The 13,612-nt window shown below is 51.6% G+C and overlaps 1 protein-coding gene across 3 annotated transcripts in view; it reads right to left on the bottom strand.

The window, feature by feature from the left end:
- LOC111141372 (phosphatidylinositol-3,4,5-trisphosphate dependent Rac exchange factor 1) overlaps positions 1-13,612 on the bottom strand; it is a 175,023-nt gene that overhangs the window by 108,409 nt on the left and 53,002 nt on the right. The window lies entirely within an intron of this gene.

Genomic DNA, 13,612 nt, shown 5'->3' with positions numbered 1-13,612 from the left:
TGCTCGGCTGCCCCCAAGGACACCCCTGCCGTGGCCAGGGTGACCTCACTAGACATATGGTGAAACTGGAGAGCTCCAGGGGACCGGGCAGAAGTGAGGGGAGGTAGGGAGCAGGGCAGCGCTGGACTACAGCAGGGAAGAGGCAAGGGGGGACCCATCCCCCACCAGGGTCTGGGTGGCCGGGGGTCCAGGGAAGCAGCGTGTCACAGAACAGCAGGGCCCTCGAGTCCAAGCAGTAACAATAAGATGGGAACAACAGCAGCAGAGTGGGGGTTGCGTGGCCTGCTCCCAGTAGCCCCACAGAGGCCAGAGTTTGGGGGGGACCCCTCAAAGGCCCACTGACTCCTTCCAATGCCCAAATCCTATGCTCTATCCGTTCAACCGCTGGGCATTTATGCCACAGCGAAAAATAAATCTCACATGTGAAATCGAGATTTAACTTCAGAATCTGATTTCTAATTCTATCACTTGGGGTTTCGTTAAATAAACTGTCCATCTCCACAAAGGATGATCATGCTAGAAACGGTTTTTCAGAAGTCCAATTAAAGGGATGGACAAAGAATATTGATAGATCCCTAACGGTGGGGAAGAAAAAAAAGAAAAAAACAAGTTACAGAATACATAAAATATAATCTCATTTTGGTTAAATAAATCATCTCTACATAAACACAGAAAAAGAACTGTGGAAGGAAAGAATCTAAACTTTGTGAGACTATGGCCAAGATTACTAGCTGTCCCCCGATATCTGGTCTCGCCTTTTCCTTTAGAAATAGAATCCAAGATTTTAGAATAAAGACTATTTCCCGGCTTCCCTTACAGCTAGCTATGGCCATGTGACTAAGTTTGGGCTGGGGGCTAGCAGTGCACATCTGATGTACAACATTTTGGACGTGTCCCTGGGGATGGGAAGAACAGGCAGGGATTCTTTTCAGCTATTCCTCCTTCCTACTGATTGGATAACCGATGCGATGCCTGGAGTCAAGCAGCCACCTTGTACCATGAAGTGGAAACCATACTGAAGAAGATGGAGCAGCAACAGAGAAGCTTACGTCCCTAAGGACAGAGGAGCAGGTGCATCTGCCCCAGGGCTGCCTATAATTCAGTAAGAAAAAAAACTTCCATCTCATTGAAGGGTTTTATCCCTAGCCACGAAACCTAATCCTGAGAGTGGAATTACAAGTGATTTTAACTTTTCCTTTCTTCATTTCTGTTTTAGTCCAGACTTCCAAAATGAGCATGTCACTTTCAAATCACAAGTCATTCTCTAACATAAATGTAGTTTGTTTGTTTGTTTCTTTCTTTCTTTCTTTCTTTTTTATTTGGACAGGAGATGTTGCTAAAAAATACCAGACCCTCCTACCCACCCGGATCATTACTTCTTCAGCATCGAGGACGCTAGTCTGCCTTCTCCTCCTGAAGGGCGTGTGTCCCCATACAGACAGGGCAGCACCCGCGCTGGCAGAGAGCAGGAATCAGGCAAATATGACATGAAAAGGTTTTCCTTCTGCCATGAACCTCTGAGCTGTCCACCCTTCCTTTTCTATGCTGACTCTAGAAACCACAAGGCACCCCCAGGAAGGTGCCCCTCGGCCAGCCCCCAGCCAGCGGGTCTGGCACTTCCACAGCCCAGGAGAGAGAGACCTTCCCCATCTACAGCCCCCGCCACCACCCAGCTGAGAGTAAAACCCCCTGCTCTCCATTCTCACCCCTTTTTGTGGAGCCCGTGCCAGCAGCAGAAAGCCACTGGCCAGAACAACTCTCCCAAAATACCCAAATTTCAGTTTTGAGACGTCACAGTCAGGGAAAGTTACATATTCCATCACGGAGAAACAGAACTGAGAGAAAATACCATTCCTTTTGCAACTTCACACTTATTCCTTTATGTCACATCTCATATAGCTCATTATGAATTCTACATATGTATATAAAATTCAGCTCATTATATAAAACAGCACAAGTGATGTTACATGGTACTATATCTTTAGCAGACAATTATCTTCTTGTAAGCTACAGTTGTAAGCTAAGTTGAGGCCTCCATACTGTTCCATGAACATACCAAGTGCCATCCTACCTCAGGGCCTTTGCACTCGCTGTTCCTTTTGTCTGGAAGATTGTCTCCAGATATCTGCAGGGCCCCTTCCTCACTCAATTCATTCCCATCTAGAACCAAATGTCACTTCTGAGAGGCCTTCTCTCACCACCCCACTTTCAGCAGAAGCCCATCCTTCCCCTCCATTCACTGTATCTTATCCATCTTTTTCTGCCCTACAGCACTCACCTTCACCTACCCATATCTACCTTCCTTGCTTGTCACTCATTTACTGCCTGCCATGTCTACACCAGGAAAGAAATGGCTTGTTCAACAGCATCCACCCCTAAGCCCAGATCGTTCTAGCACAGAGGAGTCAAAGTGGGTTCGCGGGTACCGATGACCAGCTTGTTTGTCCTTGAGAACAATCCTACGAGGTGTGCTGTGAGCATCCCCACTTTAGGGAAAAAGGAAACCAGGGCATAAATTAGCACAAGGGGGTTCTATAGTCAGCTGGCCAGGCTCCATGCCTGGGTAACCGGGCCTCACCTTGCAAGGTGCCCGCATAAGGCTTCAATGCAACACCAAGTGTCAGCTTATAGGTCTCCCTCCACCCCCCGTGCTGAGAGCCCCCAGGATCCACTCGGCACCAAGCTCACAGAAGGTGCCCAATAAATGACCGTGGCAGAGGCAGGCACTTTGAATTCCATATTCAACAAGAGTAGGCCCTTCCCCCTGGCCTCTAGACACTGATTCTTGGACTGTCAGAAACACTGGAGAACTTGGGATGCCTGCGTGGCTCCGTGGGTTAAGCGTCTGCTTTCGGCTCGGGTCACGATCTCAGGGATCTGGGATCAAGCCCCACATCGGGCTCCCTCTCCCTCTCCCTCTGCCCTTCCCCCGTCCCCCTCACATTCATACTCTCTCTCTCTTTCTCATGCTGTCTCCCTCTCTCAAGTAAATAAATAAAATCTTTAAAAAAACAAAACATTGGAGACCTTAAAAAATCCAAGTGTTGGCTCCACATACAAAAAGAAAACTTTCGTCAAATGAATAAATGTTGATTTAAATGTCTACAAAGCATAGCTTACATCCCCGCGGCAAGCACTGAGCAGCTCTGCTCGGAGACACGCATGTGGACAGCATGGGGACCGCGGCCTGCGGCACAGTTGAGCCGGTTGCCCGCACTACAAGTCTTATGAGGCTGGGCCCCAGCAAGCAGACCCCGGCCGGGACAAGGATTTGAGGGCAAGTAGTCAGTCTGGGAGGTGCTCCAGCAAACACAGGCAGGGGCGAGGAGAAGTGAGTGAGCCTGGGGAAGGGAGGGCAGCCAGTACAGGGCATGAGAGCAAGCAAGGGACCGGGGTGGGCGACAGGGCTACCAGCCCTCTGAAGCCCCCTGAGAGCCAGTGAGTGACCCGGGACAGGGAGGCTGCAAGGGAGCCGGGGCATTTATACACCGGTGCTGCCTGGAGGACAGCAGGGAGGAGGTGTTCATTCCCCCGCACTTCCGGTGGGCCCTGCAGCTCTGCGTGGCGAGTCTGGCTGGGGGGCCACCTTGGAGCCTCCAAAGAAACAGGGTGGAGGGCCTTGCTGGGGGTAGGAGGAAACGCCTGGAGTGGCCCTGTCCGACGGAGGGAAGCCTCCGAAAAAGGAAGGCACACAGGGCACCTAGGTGGCTCAGTGGTTTAAAGCTTCTGCCTTTGGCTCAGGTCATGATCTCAGGGTCCTGGGATCGAGCCCGCCATCGGGCTCTCTGCTCAGCAGGGAGCCTGCTTCCTCCTCTTTCTCTCTCTGCCTGCCTCTCTGCCTACTTGTGATCTCTGTCAAATAAATTTTAAAAAATCTTAAAAAAAAAAAAAAAAAGAAGGAAGGCACACTGGCTGGTTAATGGACGCCCCTCCAGGCTGGACTAACATTCCCGGGTCCTCACCAGGACCACCTGCCCAGTTACTGAAACACTGAACTACTTTGGTGATCGGCAACACCTTGAAGGGGGTCGGGGGCTGAAGTCTGAGCGGGTGACTGAGCAACTCAGACAAGCCCCCGTCAGACCTGGAAGCGATTTGCTACCAGAGCTGCCACGTGGCAGGGCACCTACACACAGTCCCCCACGAGACAGGGCAGCATCCCAAAGGCTCCTCAGCCCTCCACCCCCCACCTCTTCTGAAAGCCCTCTCTGCTCTTTGGAACTCTCCCTTCTCCAGTGTGGGAAGGGCCCTGCGTCGCTTGGGGCAGTGGTCTGTGAAAGTGGCTGGTGCCCAGAGGCTAGAACCGCCTAATTCAGATCCTGCCTTTGCCACCTACTGCTGTGTGACCCACACCTGGGACTCCACCTCTCTGTGCCTCACCTGTGCCACAAATGAGAATAATAAAACCACTGACGTCATAGGCTCCCAGAGCCTAAAATGAAATACAGTCTAAGCGCACATGACGCGCTTAGGTCAGTTGGTTCAAATCTCAGCTCTGCCACTTTCTGGCTGCGCAATCTTGAGCAAATTACTTACTCTCTCTCTGCTTCAGTTTCCTCCTCTATGAAATGGGGATAAAATGAGTCCAGAGGATTACAGTAAGGATTATAGAAGCAAACAAGTATAACAAGCACTTTGGGGCCTGGGACCCAGTAAGTGCTCAGTAAAGCATCAGCTGGAATATTCTCCACAGCCCCGCCTTGAGTTACAGGGTATCTTCTGGGAACCCAACCCGGGCATTGACAGATATGAACCCACTGTGTTTCCTAAGGAAACTTCTGGAATTGGGTCAACCCCATTTCTAGAGCTCCTATGATTTACCAGGCACTTTCACACTTGTCCTGCATTATTTTCACTTAGAATTGTTGTTTTCTCCATAAAAACAGTTCAGTGACCGCCTGCCTGCTTCCAGGTCTCCTGAAGTGAGAAAGAGGGAAGGCTTTAGAAACTGAAGTGTGCCGTCCCAGCCTCAGCACTAGGGGCACGCCTCGCTGTCCTCCCCGGTTGACAGCCAACTATGTGGCCTCATAAGTCACACCTTACTTCTCTGACTCTCTGTCCTTGTCTGAGAAAGAGGCAGCTGAGCTTTAAACAAGATGATGCAGGTAAAATTTCTGTCAACTACGAAGACTTCCTGGAAGAAGCTGGAAGATGGGGCCGGGGGGCTGGGCCAGGGGAGTGGGGCTGGGCCACAAAGGAAGCAAGACCCTGGGGATGATTCTATTCTCAGGGGAGAAAGCCACCACCAAGCCTTCTCCCGGCCAACTGGTGCTACCCAGGGCCTGTGTGCACCAGAGACAGAAGTGGGCCCTGGAGACACACAGGACATGACCCTGACACAGGCGTGTTCGCTCCTTACTGTAGCCACCATTCACTCAATACTTACTACTCACCTACTGTATACCGGGCAGGCCCTGTGCTAGAAGCCAAAGAGAAATCAGTGACTGAGTAAATCCACCCAATCTCTGCCCTCGTACAGCAGCCACAAGACCAATTATATATGGATTTTAAAACGCAATGGCACTAAGGGAGGAGAGCAAGGAGTCGAAATAAAGCCAGATCAGGACACAGAGGGATGGGGTCGAGGAGCCTCTCTGATGAGATAGCATTTGAAGAGACAGACACTCAGGGACTGAGGTGAGGTAGCAACTTTGCAGATATCTGAAGGAAAGACATTTGAGATGGAGGGAACTGTTAGTGCAAAGGTCCTGAGGCACATTCAGTCCTTCCAGACCATCCTAACTAAAATACCTGTCCCTACTCCTGTCCTGTGCTCCCCATAGCACCTGTCACTGTGGATATTACGCATGTGCACTTATCAGCCTGTTGTTCGTCTAGGGCATCAGACTGTCAGTTCCAGGAAGGCAATGATGTTTGTGTGTCTGGGTATCCCACTGTATCCCACTATATCCCCAGAACCCAGGATTGGGCCCACCAGGGGGTAGGTCGTACATGTCTAGTTGATGAATCATCGCTCATCTAGAAAAGACTCACCCCCCCAACCTAGTTTCTAGGCCCTGAAAAAAGGTGTCCAGTTCCCACGCAGCCCCACTCCATCCCTGACCATGGAGGAAGTTGACGTTGAAGCAAAAACCATGTTGCTACAACCTGCTGTGCACAGGCTGATGCAATAATAGGGGGATGGGGGCCACAGAGGGGAAGCCAGCACTTTTCCCCCACACAGACCCCCGCCTCCCCCTGCTCTGCCACCTTCCCAGGGGCTGGGGCCAGACAACCTGCCATTCTTCCAACGACTCAGGCAGAGCCTCCTGCCTGCTAGCAGGCTAAAACTCACTCTCAAACTGGTGACCCACAGGCATGTTTCGTCTGATCGGCAGCGGGCTTTGAGAACATTCAGGCGTAGGTCTGAATACCAGACTTCCCATTAAAATCCCAGTCCCTCGCTTCTGGAAAAGCCGACCACAGGCCTCAAAAGCACCCTGGGCCCCAGCTGGCTTCAGGAGCATGATGGCTCCCACCTTTACCCAGGGCCGTCGCTGCTATTTTCCACCCCCCAACTTGAAGCTTACACTCATCTTCCTACTCGGCCCTAGGAACATCTGCATGTGAGAGCCCAGTCCTAGATGCAGCCTGGCCAGGGAGAGCCCACTGTCCCCACACCCTCACCCAAGGCAGACATCACTAATGGAACACAGATCTTGTTCCTGCCTAGTCTTTTCTACACAGGTGGGAATTTCTCTCCCCTTGTTCTTGTTCCCTAGACCTATAACGTGGTCTAAGATCCTTCCTTTCCTAACCCCAACTTCTCCCCTTCCTTTGCGCCCCTCAGTGTTTTTTCCTGAAGAATGGGCTCATCGGAGTGGGATTATGGCAGGGCTTCTCAACCTTAGCACCGCTGCTATTTGAACAGGTAATTCATCGTTGTGGGGGCGTCCTGTGTAGGGTACGGCATACAGCAACATCCCGGGCCTCTGCCCGCTATACAGCATGACAAAACCCGCCCTCAGCTGTGACGACAAGAAATGCCCCCAAACATTGCCCAATTTCCCCTGGGGGACAAAATGTCTCCCAGCCAAGAACCACTGCATTACATCAGAGTGAAGAAAACATCTCTAGAGCCAGGATGTGGGTGCGATCTGGGCTCAGTCATTTACTGGCCACGTGAGCCTGGGCAGCCTCTCCGTTGTGTTAGTTTCCCTCCCTGCCAAATGGGGACACAAGCACATAAGTGACCGCTGACAAGTGTGGAGTTTCTTTTTGGGGGGTGTTGAAAATATCCTTAAATTAGATGGTGGTGGCGGCTGCACACGTGTGTGAATAGACTAAAAACCACCGTATTGCACACTTCAGATACGGGGATCATATGGCATGTGAATTACACCCCACTAAGCGCACACACACACACACACACACACACACACAGAGCGTCCACCTTGATAAGCTAAGATGAAGTGTGCTCGAAAACACAGAAAGGAGCGTCAGCCCTTATCGTCAGCAGCAGCCCATGCAGATCAGGGGGCCTCTAAAGGCGGGGGGGTGGGTGGACAGGCTGCGAGGAAAAGCCTCAAGTGACCAGGACGGTGGCTGCTGGGAACAGGCTCCGCTTTGGGTGGTATTTCCCGCCGGAATGTCCCAGACAAAGCAAACCGAGAGTCACACAGGGACCCCAGGACGTCCCGCCGCCCCGCCCTGCATCCTGGGGCCCCTGAGTGACTCTCGGTTTGCTTTGTCTGGGACATTCCGGCGGGAAATACCACCCAAAGCGGAGCCTGTTCCCAGCAGCCACCGTCCGAGGTATTGTTTTTTCCTCAGAGCAGCCTTTTTTTTTTCCTTCTCCCCAAACAATTGTTCCTGGGGCTGGTGAGGGAGCCCCCCCACCGGCCCCCACCCCCACCACTCCCCCACCCGCTGCTTATGAAGGATTGTGTTTGCAGAGTCAGGAAACAATGCACAAAAGTGAGAGAATGTAAAAACAGCGGTACTCAGGGCATGGCCTGGAGGTTTCCCCCGCTTGATTTTTCCCACCCCCTGCTCAGACCCCAGGGAAGGCATTCAGGCAAAGGAAGAGTGCCCGCCTGGAGGGCACAGACGTTTTGCGACTCAGATGCAGTGGGGAGGGGGGTTAAATTTAGGGTGTGTCAGCTACGGTCCCACTGCTTCTCACACATGGCCTCATCCCAGACCACCTCACCCCAGTCTACAGAAAAGGAGACCGCGGTTCCCAGTGGATGAAGTGCCAGCCCCACCACATACAGTCAGGTGGAGAGAGCTGGGATCCGAACTCTGGCCCATCAGTGTCCAGCACTGGCCTGCCGCATCCACTCTGACCTACTCTTGTGCTCTCGGCTTCCGGGGCTACTCACCCACATCCCACTCATGATGGGGCCACTTCACTGAAGCTGTCTGCGTCCCCACCCTGCTCCACGAGGGCAGGCACTTTTGTCCACATGGTCCAGCACAGTCTCTGGCCTTCCGGGCCCGGAAGGGAAAGGTGGGGGAGACCGTGCAGAGGGAACCTGCAGATGCCACAGAACAGAGAGGCCCCACATGCCCTTGACCCCAGTGGTCGACCTAACAGGACCCCCGTGTTAGGAGCATCCTACTTCCCAAACCTATAAATATGTGGCCTCGTGTGGTAAAAGGGACCTTGAAGAGATGATTAAGCTAATGAACCTGAGATGATTAAGCTAATGAAGGTTATCCCGGAAGATCCAGATGGGCCCAACAGAATCACGAGGGCCTGGGAAATGAAAGAGGGAGGCAGGAGAACAGCACCAGGGTGGCGCAGCATGAGAAAGACTCCCCTGGAGGCGCCTGGGTGGCTCAGTGGGTTAAGGCCTCTGCCTTCGGCTCAGGTCATGATCTCAGGGTCCTGGGATCGAGCTCCACATCAGGCTCTCTGCTCAGCGGGGAGCCTGCTTCCCTTCCTCTCTCTCTCTCTCTGCCTGCCTCTCTGCCTACTTGTGATCTCTGTCAAATAAATAAAATCTCAAAAAAAAAGACTCCCCTGGTTTACTCCTGGCCGTGAGGATGGAAGGGGCCAGGAGCTAAGGAACGCAGGCCAGCTCTCGAAACCAGAAATGCAAGGAAGTGGATTCTTCCCAAGAGCCTCTGCGGGGAGCACAGCCCTGCGAACAGCTTGATATTGGCCCTGTGAGGCCCGTTTCAGACATCCGACCTCCAGAAGTCTAGGATAATAAATCCATGCCGTTTTGTGGAGTTTGTGCCAGCAGCAAAAGAAAACTAATATAACCATCCTGCTGGAAAGAAAACAAAAGCTCCGTGCATCTACAGTAAGAGCTGACGTGGTCCTAACACCTCATTGTTAACTCTTACAAATATGCAATAGATATTATCATATGACATAGCTACCTATTTCATTACATTATGTATTAGTCTTATAATTAGGAAGTTGTGAAATGACTTCTTTCTCCACCACTCACAGTCTCTCTTAGCAAGCATTCGATAAGGACAGATGGTCCGATAATGATGATTATGAGAATAATTACAATAATATAAACTATCCTGAACTATCCAATTATACTCAGTTCCTGAGTTTAAAAGCAAGGAGCCATTTGGTAAGATCAGATGAGGGAGACCTCAGGATACCAAGTTATCTGAACGATACGATGCTTCTGATGCAGTGTGGCCACAAGAACGAGCTTCAACATGTATTAAGTACTTACTGTATATCAACACCAAGGGTCTGGGAGGAGGTAACTGCTCTGTCCCTGTTTTACAGACAAGGAAATACAATCACGGAGTAGAGTCATTTCCTCAAGGTCACGTAGGGAGGAAAGGCTGGAGCCATGACTGAGCCCAGCCTATGGGGCTCCAGAATCAAGTCTTTCCCCTGGGGTTATTTTGCCTCTTAAGTTCAGAAGTTGGGTGAAGTTACTTGAGTAGGAGAGCAGAGTGGCCTGGTGGGATGATCAGGAGTTGGGAGGCCTACGTCATTTAAAATCCCTGCTGGAGTGACAACAGGCAAGTCAAGAGGGAATCTTTGCAGAATGCACGTGTAGTTCCCTCCATGCATGCCACCACGGCCATCACTGGCTACCCCCTGCTCTGAAAACAACAACTAGGACCCAGCCTCATTGCTACCAGTAAAGGATGCTGCAGCCAGCCCAGCCTTTAGGCTCTTCCGGCTATTCTGAAAACACACCAAGTTTGCACCTGCCCCAGGCCTTTGCACATACTGTTCCCTCTACCTCCAGCACTCATTTCCCTGCCTTCACCTAGTTAACAACCATTCACTTCCCCCCTCCGCCAATGAAATCACAGCACATAGTCTCCAGTAGCCCCATATACCTTTTTTTTTTTTTGAGAGGAAGCGAGAGAGCGAGCGAGCATGGGGGGTGGAGGGGTTGGCAAGAGGGAGAGAGAAGCAGGCTCCCCACTGAGTGTATAGCCCAACATGGGGCTCCACCTCACAGACCGGAGATCGTGATCTGAGCCAAAACCAAGAGAAAGATGCTTAACCGACTGAGCAACCCAGCTGCCGCTCCATACGCCCTTCTTAGCACCACCAGAGCTGTATGTGAACTTGGATTTTGAGATGATTCAATTAATGGCAGTCTTCCTCACCAAACAGGAGAGCTCCCAGAGGTCTTGCTTACTCACAGTTTTATTCCTGTTTCATTCACTCTGTTTTAGCCATAGTTTCAGGCCCAGCCCTTAGCACCACAGTGCCTGGCATTCAGTACACTTTTGATGAATGAATGAATAAGTGAATGAATGAATGAAATGTCCCTTTCCCTGGAGCTCGGTTTCCTCATCTGTAAAATAGTAGTAATGGTAGCGCCGATTTCAAGGATAACCATGAGCATTACAAGAAATGATGCACACTAGCTAGGCCACTGGGAAGACTGACTCCTCTCTAGGCCTCAGTTTTCCCCTCTGCACAATGGGTACAACACAACGCCTACTGCTCAAGACCTGCTGGCTTGGTTCCAAATGCAGCTTTACCACTGACTCACTGTGCGCCCTGGGGAAGCCACGCCCGTGCTCCATTCTCTTTTCCCTTCTGTGAAATAAGGGTAGCAGGGGTCCGACAAGAGAAGCCCCAAGGGCTCCCAGCCCTGGATTCACAGGGTCAGGCCCACCTATTCTAACCACTCCCAGCCCCCACCACCTTCCAGTAGCCACCAGCCCCACCACAGACTGGCAGGCCACCAGAGACTTTAAAAGTGAGTCTTTCCACAGCTCCTTCCCTGGGGGACTCCACCAAGGCTCTGGGACCCCAAGGAGGGCTGGAACAGGAGGGCGGGGGAGGCTCTGGCCCCAGTCCCCACCTGCCCACTGGGGAAGGCCCCAGAGTGTAAACCTCAGTTTCCTCTTCAGTAAACGGAGATTCAAACACCTACCTCAGAAGATCAAACAGATAATGAACCTCAACTTCAGCGTCACACCAGAATGAGGCCTTATGAGAGGTCAGCATTTACTGTTACCATCACTGATATTATTTTTATCTGTCAGCACCTCCTGATAAAGGAAAACCTCACCCCCAACATACAGACCGCACTGTATGTTCCTGACATTTCCCCGAAACCGAGTGTCTCCCTCCACTCCAGTCATATGGGCTGGTCTGCCCTCCCCTCACACACGCCAGGCTTGTTCCCACCACAGGGCCTTTGCACGTGATGCTCCCTCAACCTGGAAGACATTTTCTCCAGCTCTTTACAGCACAGGACAGGTCAAATGTTGCCTCTTCTGAGAGCATATACCTGACCACCGTGGCTACAGCAGCCTCCCTCAACGCCAACCCAGTCACTGGCTAGCGCAACAACCCTGCCAGCTATCATCAAAATAGATACGTTATTTTGTGCATTGACTAGCTGCCCTTCCCTCCGTGCTCAGAAATGACTTGTTGAGAGAAGAAAGGAGGGACGTTACATAAGCCACCGAGCAGCCCGCTTCTACATCTGTAACACAGGATAAATAAGAGACTGTCTCGGAGGGGTCTTTTGAGGGTTAAAGAAAACATTACGTGCACCATAAAGTGCTTAGCACGGGGAAGGAACGGGATGAAATGCCCATCCACAGGAGTATGGCTGAACACACCGATGTGATACAACTCAGCCATCAGAAGAAAAGTGGGCGACACGCATGACAACAGGGATGGGTCCGAAACACACCACCTGAGCCAAGACAGCCAGACGCGATGTGGTACACCCTGCGGGGTCCCCTCCACAGAATCCAGAAAGGGACAATATGTATCTTTGATAAAGAGGTTACAAAGTCGTTCCTTTTCTAACCCCCAAAACCAAAAATCACTACTTTTTCTTGCCAGGTACTGACTGGCAAGGGGCCCAAGGGGACCCCTGGGGTCAACCTTCTAGGTCTTCGCCTGGTGGTGACGCACGGGCAGGCTCTCACGGCAACACCTGCTTAAGACTCGCATGCCTTACTGTATGTAATTACACCACGATAAAAATTATTCCAAAAATCATTTTCAACGAAATGATGGAAAGGGTTTTATCCCCTTGCCTACACATGGGTCTCGCAGGCCCTGACAGCAAGCACACTGCTCTGGCTTAGGGCAGACATGGGCCCCCACACCACCCACGTGGCCCTGGCTTCTGTAGGGCCAGCCCTCAGCACACACCCCTCCACCACTGCCCCCCGGCCCAGCTTCCGAGAAGATGCCAGAACAGGAAGTGTGCCCTGAGGCTGTGAAGCAAAGAGACAGAGGTGGTAGGAGAGAGGAAGGCACCGCAGGGGCCCTGAATGAGATGTTACCTTGAATACTGTAGGAGATCCTATCTGGGTCTTTGATGGGTGTCCCCCACCCACCACAGACAGGCACAAGGACATCCACAAATACCTGCTCTACAGCGGATGGGGTCTCTCCGGGAGTGGACTGGGTGTGCCCTGTACGTCACAAGCCACCCCACCATCGTCGCCCTGCTTTAAACACTCTGAGAGCAGCTACCACTCTCGGAACAAAACCACGTTCCTTACTGCAGCTTTCAAGGCCTGACATCATCCCCTCTGGCTCTTCTCCCTCTCCTCTGCTCCCACAATAGCCCCTTTGACCTTCCAGGAACACCCCTAGAAGGCTCCTGCCACAGGGGCTTTGCATCTGTCCTCTGGTATCCACCCAACTGATTTCCTCCCCCCACCTTCAGGTCCTGACTCAAACATCACCTCCTCGGGGAAGCCCACCCTGACCACCCTACTTAAGACTGCCACACCCTTCCCAAGACACCTTGCCTTGCTTCTTTTTCCCACAGCACTTAGCATCCACTAACACTATAAACTTTTCTTATTTAATACCTCCACTGTCTCTCTGTTATAAAGTCAACAGGCGCGAGGGGTTTTGTCTGTCTTGTGCACTTACTGCATCCCAGCCACCTGGCACACAGCAGGTGCTCAATAAAATTACTTGTGGCTCCAAGATAACCAGAGGCTTATAATAGGATTCACTCTAGTACTTTGGGCATTGTTTCAATTCTCTTACAAGTATATGTTAACTTTTACAATTGGAAAGGCACAATCAGAAATCTGGTTTTAAAAGCCAGGTGGGAACCACCCCTAGGTCACTGGGTCTAATGTCCAAAGGCTGGGCATAAAAACTACCAGAGAAGCTTTTCAAAAAGTGCATTTGCCCTGGAGGTGCACGGAGAAGTGCTCGTCTGGCTCCAGAAGT

Source organism: Enhydra lutris, unplaced genomic scaffold, assembly GCF_002288905.1.
Source record: "Enhydra lutris kenyoni isolate GAN:26980312 unplaced genomic scaffold, ASM228890v2 scaffoldscaffold6, whole genome shotgun sequence".
Lineage (NCBI taxonomy): Eukaryota > Metazoa > Chordata > Mammalia > Carnivora > Mustelidae > Enhydra > Enhydra lutris.
The sequence above is the reverse complement of the archived record's forward strand: the minus strand, read 5'-3'. Positions and strand labels throughout refer to the sequence as shown.